Here is an 11,591-nt window from a genome sequence, read left to right on the forward strand (position 1 = left end):
AAATAATTATTTGTAACTTTTGTATATATTTTTAATAAGGGAAAATACCTTATCTCCCAAACAATTCTCTCAAATTTCTTCTCAGTTGCTTATTTGTAAATTAGTATTGCCATCTCATAAAATGTAAGGTTAAAATTTTTCAGTATCATCTTTTTGGCAAATAAACAAGGGGCCAGATTTTTCTGCAGTCTATTCAGAGTTAGCTGTAATAATTATACCATGCAAGAATTGATTGTTCTTGTGCTCGCTTCGGCAGCACATATAATAAAAGTGGAATGATACAGAGAAGATTAGCATGGCCCCTGTGCAAGGAATAAAAATTGGAAAGGAAGAAGTCAAAATATCACTATTTGCAGATAGTATATATAAGTGATGCCAAAAATTCCACCAGAGAACTCCTAAACCTGATAAACAGCTTCAGTGCAGTAGCTGGATATAAAATTAACTCAAACAAATCAATGCTTTTTCTCTACACAAAGGATAAATGGAATGAGAAAGAAATTAGGGAAACAACACCCTTCTCAATAGTCACAAATAATATTAAATACCTTGGCGTGACTCTAAATAAGGAAGTGAAAGATCTGTATGATAAGAACTTCAAGTCTCTGAAGAAATGAATTGAAGAAGATCTCAGAAGATGGAAAGATCTCCCATGCTCATGGATTGGCAGGTTTAACATAGTAAAAATGGCTATCCTGCAGAAAGCAATCTACAAATTCAATGCAATCCCCATCAAAATTCCAACTTAATTATTCACTGAGATAGAAAGGGCAATTTGCAAATTCATCTGGAATAATAAAATATCTAGGATAGCAAAAACTATTCTCAACAATAAAAGAACCTCTGGTGGTATCACCATGCCTGACATTGAGCTGTACTAGAGAGAAATTGTGATAAAAACTGCATGGAACTAGCACAGTGACAGACAGGTAGATCAATGGAATAGAATTGAAGGCCCAGAAATGAATCCACACAGCTATGGTCACTTGATCTTTGACAAGGGAGCTAAAATCATCCAGTGGAAAAAAGACAGCATTTTCAACAAATGGTGCTGGCACAACTGGCGGTTATCATGCAGAAGAATGCAAATTGATCCATTCTTATCTCCTTGTACAAAGCTCAAGTCTAAGTGGATCAAAGACCTCCACATAAAACCAGAGACACTGAAATTATTCGAGGAGAAAGTGGGGAAAAGCTGTGAAGATATGGGCACAGGAGAAAAATTATTAAACAGAACAGCAATGGCTTGTGCTGTAAGATCAAGAATCGACAAATGGGACCTCATAAAATTGCAAAGCTTCTGTAAGACAAAAGACACTGTCAATAAGACAAAAAGGCCACCAACAGATTGGAAAAGGATTTTTTCCAATCCTAAATCTGATAGGGGACTAATATCCAATATATACAAAGATCCCAAGACGCTGGACTCTAGAAATTCAAATAACCCCATTAATAAATGGGGTACAGAGCTAAACAAAGAATTCTCAACTGAGGAATACTGAATGGCTGAGAAGCACCTGAAAAAATGTTCAACATCCTTAATCATAAGGGAAATACAAATTAAAACAACCTTGAGATTCCATATCACACCAGTCAGAATAGCTAAGATCAAAAATTCAGGTGACAGTAGTTGCTGGTGAGGATGTGGAGAAAGAGGAACACTCCTTCATTGTTGGTGGGATTACAAGCTTTTACAACCTCTCTGGAAGTCAGTCTGAAGGATCCTCAGAAAATTGGACATAATACTACTGGAATATCCAGCAATACCTCTCCTGGGCATATACCCAGAAGATGTTCCAACTGGTAATAAGAACACATGCTCCATTATGTTCACAGCAGCCTTATTTTTAATAGCCAGTAGCTGGAAAGAACCCAGATGTCCCTCGACAGAACAATGGATACAGAAAATGTGGTACATTTACACAATGGAGTACTACTCAGCTATTAAAACCAATGAATTTATGAAATTCTTGGACAAATGGATGTATTTGGAGTATATCATCCTTAGTGGAGTAACCCAATCACAAATGAAGTCATTAGATATGCACTCACTGATAAGTGGATATTATCCCAGAAATATAGAATACCCAAGATACAATTTACCAAACACAAGAAAATCAAGAAGAGGGAAGACCAATGGGTGGATATATCGTTCCTCCTTTGAATAGGGAACAAAATACCCATGAAAGGAGTTATTACAGAGACAAAGTTTGGAGCTAAGAGGAAAGGATGGACTATCCAGAGATTACCCCACCCGGGGATCCATCTTATAATCAGCCACCATACCCAGCACTATTGCATATGCAAGATTTTGATGAAGGGACCCTGTTATAGCTGTATAGTATGAGGCTATGCCAGTGCCTGGTAAATACATAAGTGGATGCTCACAGTCATCTATAAGATGGAACACAGGACCCCCAATGGAGAAGTTAGAGAAAGCACCCAAGGAGCTGAAGGGGTCTGCAACCCTATAGGTGGAACAACAATATGAACTAACCAGTAACCCCAGAGCCCATGTCTCTAGCTGCATATGTAGCAGAAGATGGCCTGGTCAGCTCTCATTGGGAAGAGAGGCCCCTTGGTCTTGTAAACTTTGTATGCCCTAGTACAGGGGAATGCCAGGGACAAGAAGCAGGAATGGGTGGGTAGGGGAGCAGGGCAGGGAGGGGGGTATAGGGAACTTTCAGGATAGCATTTGAAATTTGAAATGTATTAAAAGAACATATCTAATAAAAAATGAAGTGAAGTATTTTCTCTTAAAAAAATAATTGATTGTTCTCCATGATGATGAAAGGCAAGGCAAGTATTTTCAGTATGGTGATAATGGGGATACTCTTTTTTTGGGGGGACTTTGGAAGAGCTCAATGATTGAAAGCATGCTGATTCTCTTACCAATGATATTTGTGAGGTTTCTGGGTTTTAAGGTTATTGTAAAGCAGCTGTAAAGAAGGAGCTGAGTCAAAGGGTAAGCAACTCTTCATAAAACATGATTTTCTTGCCCAAGATTTGCTTGTCTTCATAAACTTTCTGCATATGGTTATTTACTTGTGGACATTCTAGAGCTCAGATTACTTTCTAGTGTTTTTGTTGATTTTATGGAAAAGCATAATTATAAAGATAATTTTACCAACCTGTTCTGTGATGTTTAGAATATTAGATAAGAGTTCTTGTATGGGTTGAAAATTTGCAACCTTGCTAATAAGACAACTCTGTTATTAAATACCACACTAAAAAAGCTAATTTAATTAAATATGAAATATAATCCAAGAAACAGAATAGTAGAGAATAGGAGACACACAAGAATGACTCCTTTTTTTATTTTTTTCAATATATTAGTCCTTTAATTTCCTCAAAGAATCTAAATTGTACTTGTGATCAGGATCTTGTTTCTGGAGCTAGGAAACTGAGGCAACACTCATCAGCCTAGTGCAAGGTTCCCTTCTAAGACACATAGATGCCATCCAAAAACTTTCTGATATCCTCGTTTTTAACTGTTGTAGCTTGCTGAATAAGAGCCACTGAATTTGAAACAAGTTCAATATCATTTCCTTCAAGGGTTAATTCATCCTTCTGGGCTTGAGAGACAGAACAAGCAACACCTGTCCTCATCTGAACCCTATGAATTTATTTCTCACCCAAGAAATTTCAGATTTCAAGCAAAGACACATTCTCCTGAATAACAATATTGATGGGGAAGGGAGCATACACAGACCTCATCTTGTAACGGAAGGCCAGTGTAACACCCTTGAACATGTTCTGAACCTGACTACAGATGGTTCTGACAGTGGCCAGTTCCTTAACCCAGAGCCTTTTCTTTCAATTTCCAAGAAGTCTCAGCTCTACATTGCTGTGATTGAAGTCCCTCCACAGAGTTCCCCTCAGTAGCTTCACAATGACTGTGTGCCCCTTCAGATTGATGTCAACATTTTCTGGAATGTCGGCAGTATGATTGATGAGAATGGTCTTTATTCTCGCAGTAGATGGGGCAAAGTGCAAGAAAGTCTCCCTTTCTTATCTTCCCTTCCCTCTGTCTCTATCTTATATCTCCATTCCTATAAACACATTTTCAGTATATTCACATCTATACTGAAATTTTATTGCCATTGAGATTATCAACAAAGCTTGTTAATATAGTAACACTCATAAGTGATATATATGCATCTACATATATACATATATGCATATGCATATACATATACCCTGACCTTTGATAATGCATAGCACACAGCTGTCAGGAATGAGGACCAGTATAATTCACCTAACTATACTAACACTGAATGTTACTCCTGCAAGGATGTAGTGTGAAAACAAAAGAACATCAATATCAACAACAACAACAACAGCAGCAGCAGCAACAGCAACAACAAAAACTTCATTCAGGAATGGTTTCAGTCCCCAAAGAAATACTTGAGCAAACTCTGGTGTTTTGTTTCCATGGTTACATTCTAATAATACTTTGGTGAAAAAGGAAAAGCAAATCCATATATCAAATAATTGACAATTGAAAATCTGAGGGTTCACATCAAAGAGCTACATACAATTTAGGATCACTCATTTGACAGATAGCCCTTAAAAGGAACAAACTGGCATATTATTCTAGTTTCTATGGGCATGAGGGAATATTGCCTTTGTAATTACTTGGCAACGAGGTTGCTTTGTAACTTTGCAGTTTTAAAAATGATTTATCACTTAAATAATGACTCAAAATTTTAAGTGTCAATTATCCTCATTGGCATTTAACTATAGTAGTTAAGGCACTTTAGTTCTTTAGATATGAAAAGGTTTTTAAAATATGGCATGTACAAAATGTTTCTTGACCTATGTCAGAACCTGTCAAAGGAGCTTATATAATGGGAAACCTGAAAGTAGCACCATATATGTGCCACAGAAAATTTAGATATACTCTAATCCACACACTATGCCATATATCTGTCCTTTTCAAACTTTTGCTTGAGAGAACTTATCAAACTCTAGATTCAAGAGGCTGGAAAGGGGCCGGTGAGATGGCTCAGTGCTTAAGAGCACTGGCTACTCTTCTGAAGGTCCCAAGTTCAAATCGCAGCAACCACATGGTGGCTCACAAACATCCATAATGGGTTCTGATGCCCTCTTCTAGTAGATCTAAAGACAGCTACAGTGTACTTACATATAATAATGAATAAAACTTTGGGCCTGAGTGAGCGGGGCTGGAGTGAGCAGAGGTCCTGAGTTTAATTCCTAGCAACCACATGATGGCTCATAACCATCTGTACAGCTACAGTGTATTAATATACATAAAAAAAATAATTAAAAAAAAAGAGGCTGGAAAGTTGTTCAGTTCTAGCACACAAATTCAGTAGCCCACAGAAGGAATACCCTCCAGCTCATTCTCCAGCTCACTCTCTTTTGGCCTTTGTGGATACCTGAAAACAATTCACTTAGACACATGGATATTCATACACATCAATAAAACTGATACAAAATAAAAATGTACATTGCAAGTTGGAGCTCTGGGCAGGGGACTAACCATCTACATGCATGAATAAGACTCGTGTTCTTATGTCAGTAGTGCAAAAGTGAGTGGATACATGTTCTATATTGGGCTTTACCATAACATGTGATTTTTTTTAGTTTTTTTCTCTTTTATTTTACTGTATTGAGGATTCACATTATCTTAACTCATTTCTGGGATTAGCAAAGACATAGATAAATGGAATGATAGAAAGCCACTACATGTATAAATAATATTATATTGTGCAAAATGGATTCACACAATTCAAAATCTGAGAAATATATGAAAATATCCTAGAGGTATAACAACCAGATGGATTTAACATAATAGTAAAAGAACACTGGATGTGTTGACAGAAATCTTTGAGTTATAGCATAGGCTCTGTGTTAGCTGAAAAGGTGAGTAAGCCCTTTGGCAGCACCATGGCATCCAATTACTTTAGTACAAAAGAAAGAATTTGCAATAATGGAGGTTCATGGCTACTTGTAGCTGTAACACATTTTTTTTCTTTGCCCTTTTAAAGAAAAAAAATGGCAAATGCAGATAATTCCTCCCTTCTTTCCAAGTCACTAAAAATATAAGGGATGCCATAATTCCTTTAGGCTGAAGGAAAATACAGACTTCCTTGAATGTGGATAACTAAACCATGCCAATTTTCCATACAGTTAGCAGTAAATTGCTGACTGCATATTTGTCTAAGACTGCAATGCCAAATAAGGCTTCTGCCAGAGGCCATAACCCAAGCCTAGAGGAAAATATGCTTCTACTGCTTTTATAGCCTCACATACAGTCAATTAATAAGAGATTTCCAACTGTGCATATCAGTTAAAGGCTAACAGAAAGAAGAGACAAATGTGGCACAGACATTCATAGTGACTTCAAATAGAAAACTCATACAATTGGAGCTGTAAAGCAAATGACCCAGGAATGTAGAGATAAGCACCAAGGGAGATTAGAAGCATATTATTCTTCAAAATATAATTGAGACACAGTAGAGTGCCCTGATGATAAGGTGGGGCTTACATACTCACTATAGCAGTGAAGTAAACTGACTGTCCCTAGGCCATTTCATAATCTTCACAATATAATAATTTGGCAATACATGCCATTTCTATTGAAAATTTAGTCCAAGAAGCAACACTATCCACAGCACTTGTTAGAATGCTAGAAATACAGACCCTCATCAACATCTAGATGATGGCCATCTTCAGCTTAAACAACAGAGGCAATATGAGATGCACATGCTCACTGAAATCTGAGAACTGATACTTACCAAGATTTCATCCCAGTTCCTGCTTCATGTTAAGAATGTACTAAGTAGAATTATTATTATTAAAACTTTCTTTTCTACTTGAGCCTAGCCTAGTAATCATGGTGCTCCTCGATGGCTGCATTCCTAACCATGCCACTAACCTCATCTCCACAAGGCCATACTGGCTTTCACTGCTCTTTTCTCCTATCTCTTTCCCATTACCTTAAGTTCTTAGGGCCCAATATAAAGAGCAGGCTCTTGGCTGATTGGCATGAGGAAATTTCTCCCGGGTTTATAAACTTATCACATATATACATATGGCAGAATTGTTTCCATTTCATATTGTGGTCATTTGGAAGCATTTTCATTTATTTAGGTTACTTGAGTAACTAAAAACTCAAATGACAGAAACATTAATGCTAGCTCAACTTCAAGGGTTTTAGTGTGGGACTATAAGGCACCATCATTTTAGGCATATGACAGGCAGAAACATCATGGATGACTTCCAAAATAGAACAAAGCTGCTTACCTCATGACAGCTAAGAAGTAGAGAGAGTCAAACAGGAATAGGGATAAGAGTTACCATAAAATTAAGTTGAATATAGAGAAGTCAAAGTGGAACCCTCATGCCTACCTTCCAGTCTCTCTGATGTGGGGATATACTCTGCAGGATGCAAAAAGAGAAACCTGGACACCAATCAAGCCACAAAATGCTTCACCTACAACATTTTCTGCCTTCAAAATAGTGCAGAACCTGTGGGAGTAGCCAACCAATGTCTGATTTAACTTAGGCCCATGACATGAGAGTGAGCCTACACTGCTTGAATGGCTAGAAACCAGAACTGGATAGACATGTGATATAGAATAGAAAAAATTATAACTACTCACCCACCCCCCCAAATCAGTCAAATGATTCCTAATGCTATTCTGCTATACTCATAAATCAGTGCCTTGCCCAGTCATCACCAGAGAGGCTTCCTTTGGCAGGCAGTAATTGGGAACAGATATAGAGACCCACAGTCAGATATTATGAAGAGACAGTCTAAATTGAAGGTCCCCATTGGGGCCCTCCCATTGGAGATTGGGGAACCCCACAGAAAAGGGAGAGGAAAGATTGTCAGAGTGAATGGAGGACACCAGAGAACATGGCCCACTGAATCAATTAAGCAGGGCTTATATGGACTCACAGAGTTTGAAGCAGTAACCATCTGGCCCACTTGGGTCTGCACCAGGTCCTCCGTATATATGCTATGGCTGACTGGTAACCTGCTGTTTTTGTGGTACTCCTAAGAGTTGTAGAGGCAGTGTCTCTGGCTCTTTTGCCTGGTTTTGAGACTCTTTTCTCACTGGATTGCCTTATCCATCCTTAATATGAGGTCTTTTGCTTACTGTATCTTGTTCTGGCATGTGTGGTTGTTTTTTTCTTGAAACTCTGATCCTTTCTGAAGGGAAATAGAGGATGAGTGAATTTGAGTGAGTGAGGACATGGGGGAAGCTGGGACCAGTGAAGGAAGGGGAAACCATGGTAGGGAAGTGTTGTATGGGGGCATGTTGTTTTAAATTTAAAAATGCCCTCCAAGGAGTTCTTCCAGTCAGACCTCCTCCAGATAGACCATTCAATATGACTTAATCAGAGCATTAATTCCCTATCACTAATGAAGTTAATGTTCTCATGATCAAATCAATAGTATAAATAGATGGGAACTAAGATTCCAGCAAATTACCTTTGGGGAACATTATACATTTGAACCATAACAACTAATAATAGCAAGGACTCTGAAGTTAAAATTGTGTCTTTGTAATCTTAAATGAGTCACCTAACTTCTGAGTTTATATGAATTATAATTTGCATGTAGTAATATAGTGAAAGCATGACATATAGAATTACAATATATCATAATTATATTATTTTCTTGACCACACTGTATTTATCAATCATCCAATCATCATGAATATAGTATTGCATCTACTTTCAGAAAAGTAAATGAGTATTCAAAACATAAAACAAAGTAGGTAGCACTTCATCCAGAATTTAAAAATGCAGAACATTAGAAATAATTATGGTCTGGGCATAATGACAGGAAGGGGAGTAGTGAATGGAAGTATACCCACTATTAATTTTATAAGAATGCATTTGGATAAATACAGACATATAAAACTAACCATGCCGAGGTCAAAATTATAAGTCCAAAATTAGATGGCAGGACAGGAAGGCAAACTAAATGGTTATCTTTAAAGATTAGCTTGTGTATAAATTCAGAGGCTACTAAGTAAGCCAGAAGACAACAAATCTATAAGCAGGTATCTCAAATATAAGCAGTCTATTGGTCAAATCAAATTGAAGAACAAATTGTTCACAAGTTCAAACAATACTTCTGCTATTAATAGTTCTGTACTTGTTTAAAAGATTTGCTGTTACTTTTTATAAAAGGGGAATAATATTCCCTAAAACTGACTCCAAGTGATTTCTTATTTATACCCATACAGTAATGAATCTTTCAATGCTAATCAAAGAAGCATCAATTTGCAGTAGCTAGTGATTAACCAGAGAACCACACCTGGTCAATATGGATGAAATATCCATATCCCAGCCATTCATCCTAAGGCTCAGGGACCATTGTGAAAGAGAGACCAGAAATAGTGTACGAGCTTCACAGAGAGGGATAGTCAGTTTTCTCTAAGGGAATAGTCACACATATGTGCATTTACCATACTCTAGTAGAAAGTCACACATCCTAAAATATCTGAGCAACACAAAAAGAAACAAAGTTGAATGGATGGAAAGGGAAGGTGAATCTGGGAAGAGTTTTGGAGGGAAATTAAATATGATAAAAAATTATGAAATTCTCAAAGAACAAAGAATTTAGCATAGACTGAAAGGAAGGAACACATAGGAGCAGGGCCACAATTATTCTGAAAAGAAAAGAAAATGCATTGTTTTTGAGAGACTAGAAAGAAAGATGTGTTGGGGAGAAATATTGATGAATGAACAAGAGCTTCCCTGATAGCTTCACCATTAGTAGCAACTGTGAAAATTGAAACAACTCCATGGAGAACAATTCTCCAATATAATTACAAAACCCTAAAATTGTCACACTCTATGACCCTATAATATTATGCCATAAAATCTGTTGTAGGGAGATAATATTAAATACCAAAAAGTTTTATTCTCTTGAAATGTGTTTTCCTTATTTTCTGAGAATTTCATGAAGCTTATATTGCTTATATTCTTTCTTCTCTCCCAAACACTTTCACATCCTGTCTAACCTCCTTACCCACCCAACTTCATGTAATTTCTCTCTCCTTAAGAGACTCAGACAAATATAAAAGCCCACATGCAAGCTCACCAACCCCTATACACACTCACAAACAACAAACAAACAAAAATAACCCATGAAGACTAAATTGAGTTGACCAACAATTCCTGTGTGTGGTTTCTGCTCTGCAGGGTGGTCAATGTGCCCAGTGTCACTCTGTTGCAGTAAACTGACTCTCCTGATCACAGCAGCAATCAAATGCTAATACAAATACCTCAGCTAGAGGTAGGACTGGTAGGACTTCGTGCCCACCTTAGTTCTTCCATGCTGGGATTTTGTCTTGCTAAAAGTTTTATTTTTTACAAAAGACCCATGACACATTTGGCAACCATAATAGTATGACTGATAGCTATAGGGCTTGAAAATATTTTTTCTGTTAAGATTCTAGTTGTTATGTTGAAACAGAGATCTAGTCTGGAAGGGATTTCACAACTTTTCTGTGTAACAGGAACATGACCCTCTGTTTCAACTTTTCCCACATGTCCTCACTCTGAAGGATTAATTACTTCATAAAACACTTGGCTACAGCCTTTGTCTTCTCCTAAGCCTGCCTGAAAACATCATCCTTTGGCCAGAAGCCATACAACAAGAACCAATCTGAGGAAGAATTGGATGAAAAAGTGTGGTTTTAATGCCATTACCATTTACTGAAGAACCAACCACAAAACATCCTGTGGAATCAAACGTTTCTTCAACCTTAGACCACAAAGCACCAGTTTATTCTCTGGTGAGGTATGAGGGAATCAAACACCCAACAAGACCCATAGTAACACCTCTCCTCCAGCCACCTTGCCTCCTATTAATGATGTGTCCCAGAACACTCTTTGAGAGTAGTGTCATTATCATAACTTGAGTACAGATGGCAAGAAAGTTGAGGTTTATTTGAGTCTTCAGAGACATCCATATTCTAAATAAGAATGTTATATGTCCAACATATCTCAGGAGGGCAGAATGAAGCTGGGTCTCAAGAAACACAACATAGTCTTTAGAGGAGTCGGACTTCCAAGCAGCTGTCAAAGTAGGAAGCAGGAGAATGGTATACTAGAAATTCCTCCCCCCTCTTTCTCAAGGGCACACTTTTTAGTTCCCACAGACATCAGTCTTCAGAAGCCCTTCCTCCTGTCTCTTTCAGCAGAGTGGACACTCTGCAGACAAATCAGCATACATCTATCTAATACCACCCTGCTAAATCCTAACATCTGTGCCATCTCCTCATGGTCTTATGATGAATTTGCTAAATGCTTAGCTATCTGTGAAATGATTTTGTTTTAGTGGCTTTGTTTTGCTGTACTTTTTTTCACAGATTTTCTTTGGGGGGGGGGATCGGGGAGCAATTTCAAATTAGCAAACAGAAAGTACTTTTTTTATAGATTTTTGAGTAAGACTTTATCATGTAGTAACTCTAGCTGGCCTGGAAATTCTAGGTAGACCAGAAACTTGTGGTGGTCTTTCTAAGTGTTGGGATTTACATGCCTGTACCACACTGCCTAGCCAGTACTGATATCCCATTGACTGTAGTATAGAGTTCATT

General features: G+C 37.6%; 1 non-coding gene and 2 pseudogenes across 1 annotated transcript; 2 read left to right on the forward strand and 1 right to left on the reverse strand.

Annotated features, from left to right (window-relative positions):
* Positions 1-240: 240 nt before the first annotated feature.
* LOC115030125 (U6 spliceosomal RNA) lies at positions 241-346 on the forward strand. The gene has a single exon (XR_003835753.1). It is a non-coding gene; the product is annotated as a U6 spliceosomal RNA (small nuclear RNA).
* Positions 347-3,375: 3,029 nt separating this feature from the next.
* Positions 3,376-7,277, reverse strand: LOC110287100 (large ribosomal subunit protein uL6 pseudogene; annotated as a pseudogene).
* A 951-nt stretch (positions 7,278-8,228) lies between these two features.
* Positions 8,229-11,332, forward strand: LOC110287099 (developmental pluripotency-associated protein 2 pseudogene; annotated as a pseudogene).
* Positions 11,333-11,591: the final 259 nt, after the last annotated feature.

Source organism: Mus caroli, unplaced genomic scaffold (genome assembly GCF_978045245.1).
Source record: "Mus caroli unplaced genomic scaffold, Mus_caroli_1 scaffold_5, whole genome shotgun sequence".
NCBI classification, from domain to species: Eukaryota; Metazoa; Chordata; class Mammalia; order Rodentia; family Muridae; genus Mus; species Mus caroli.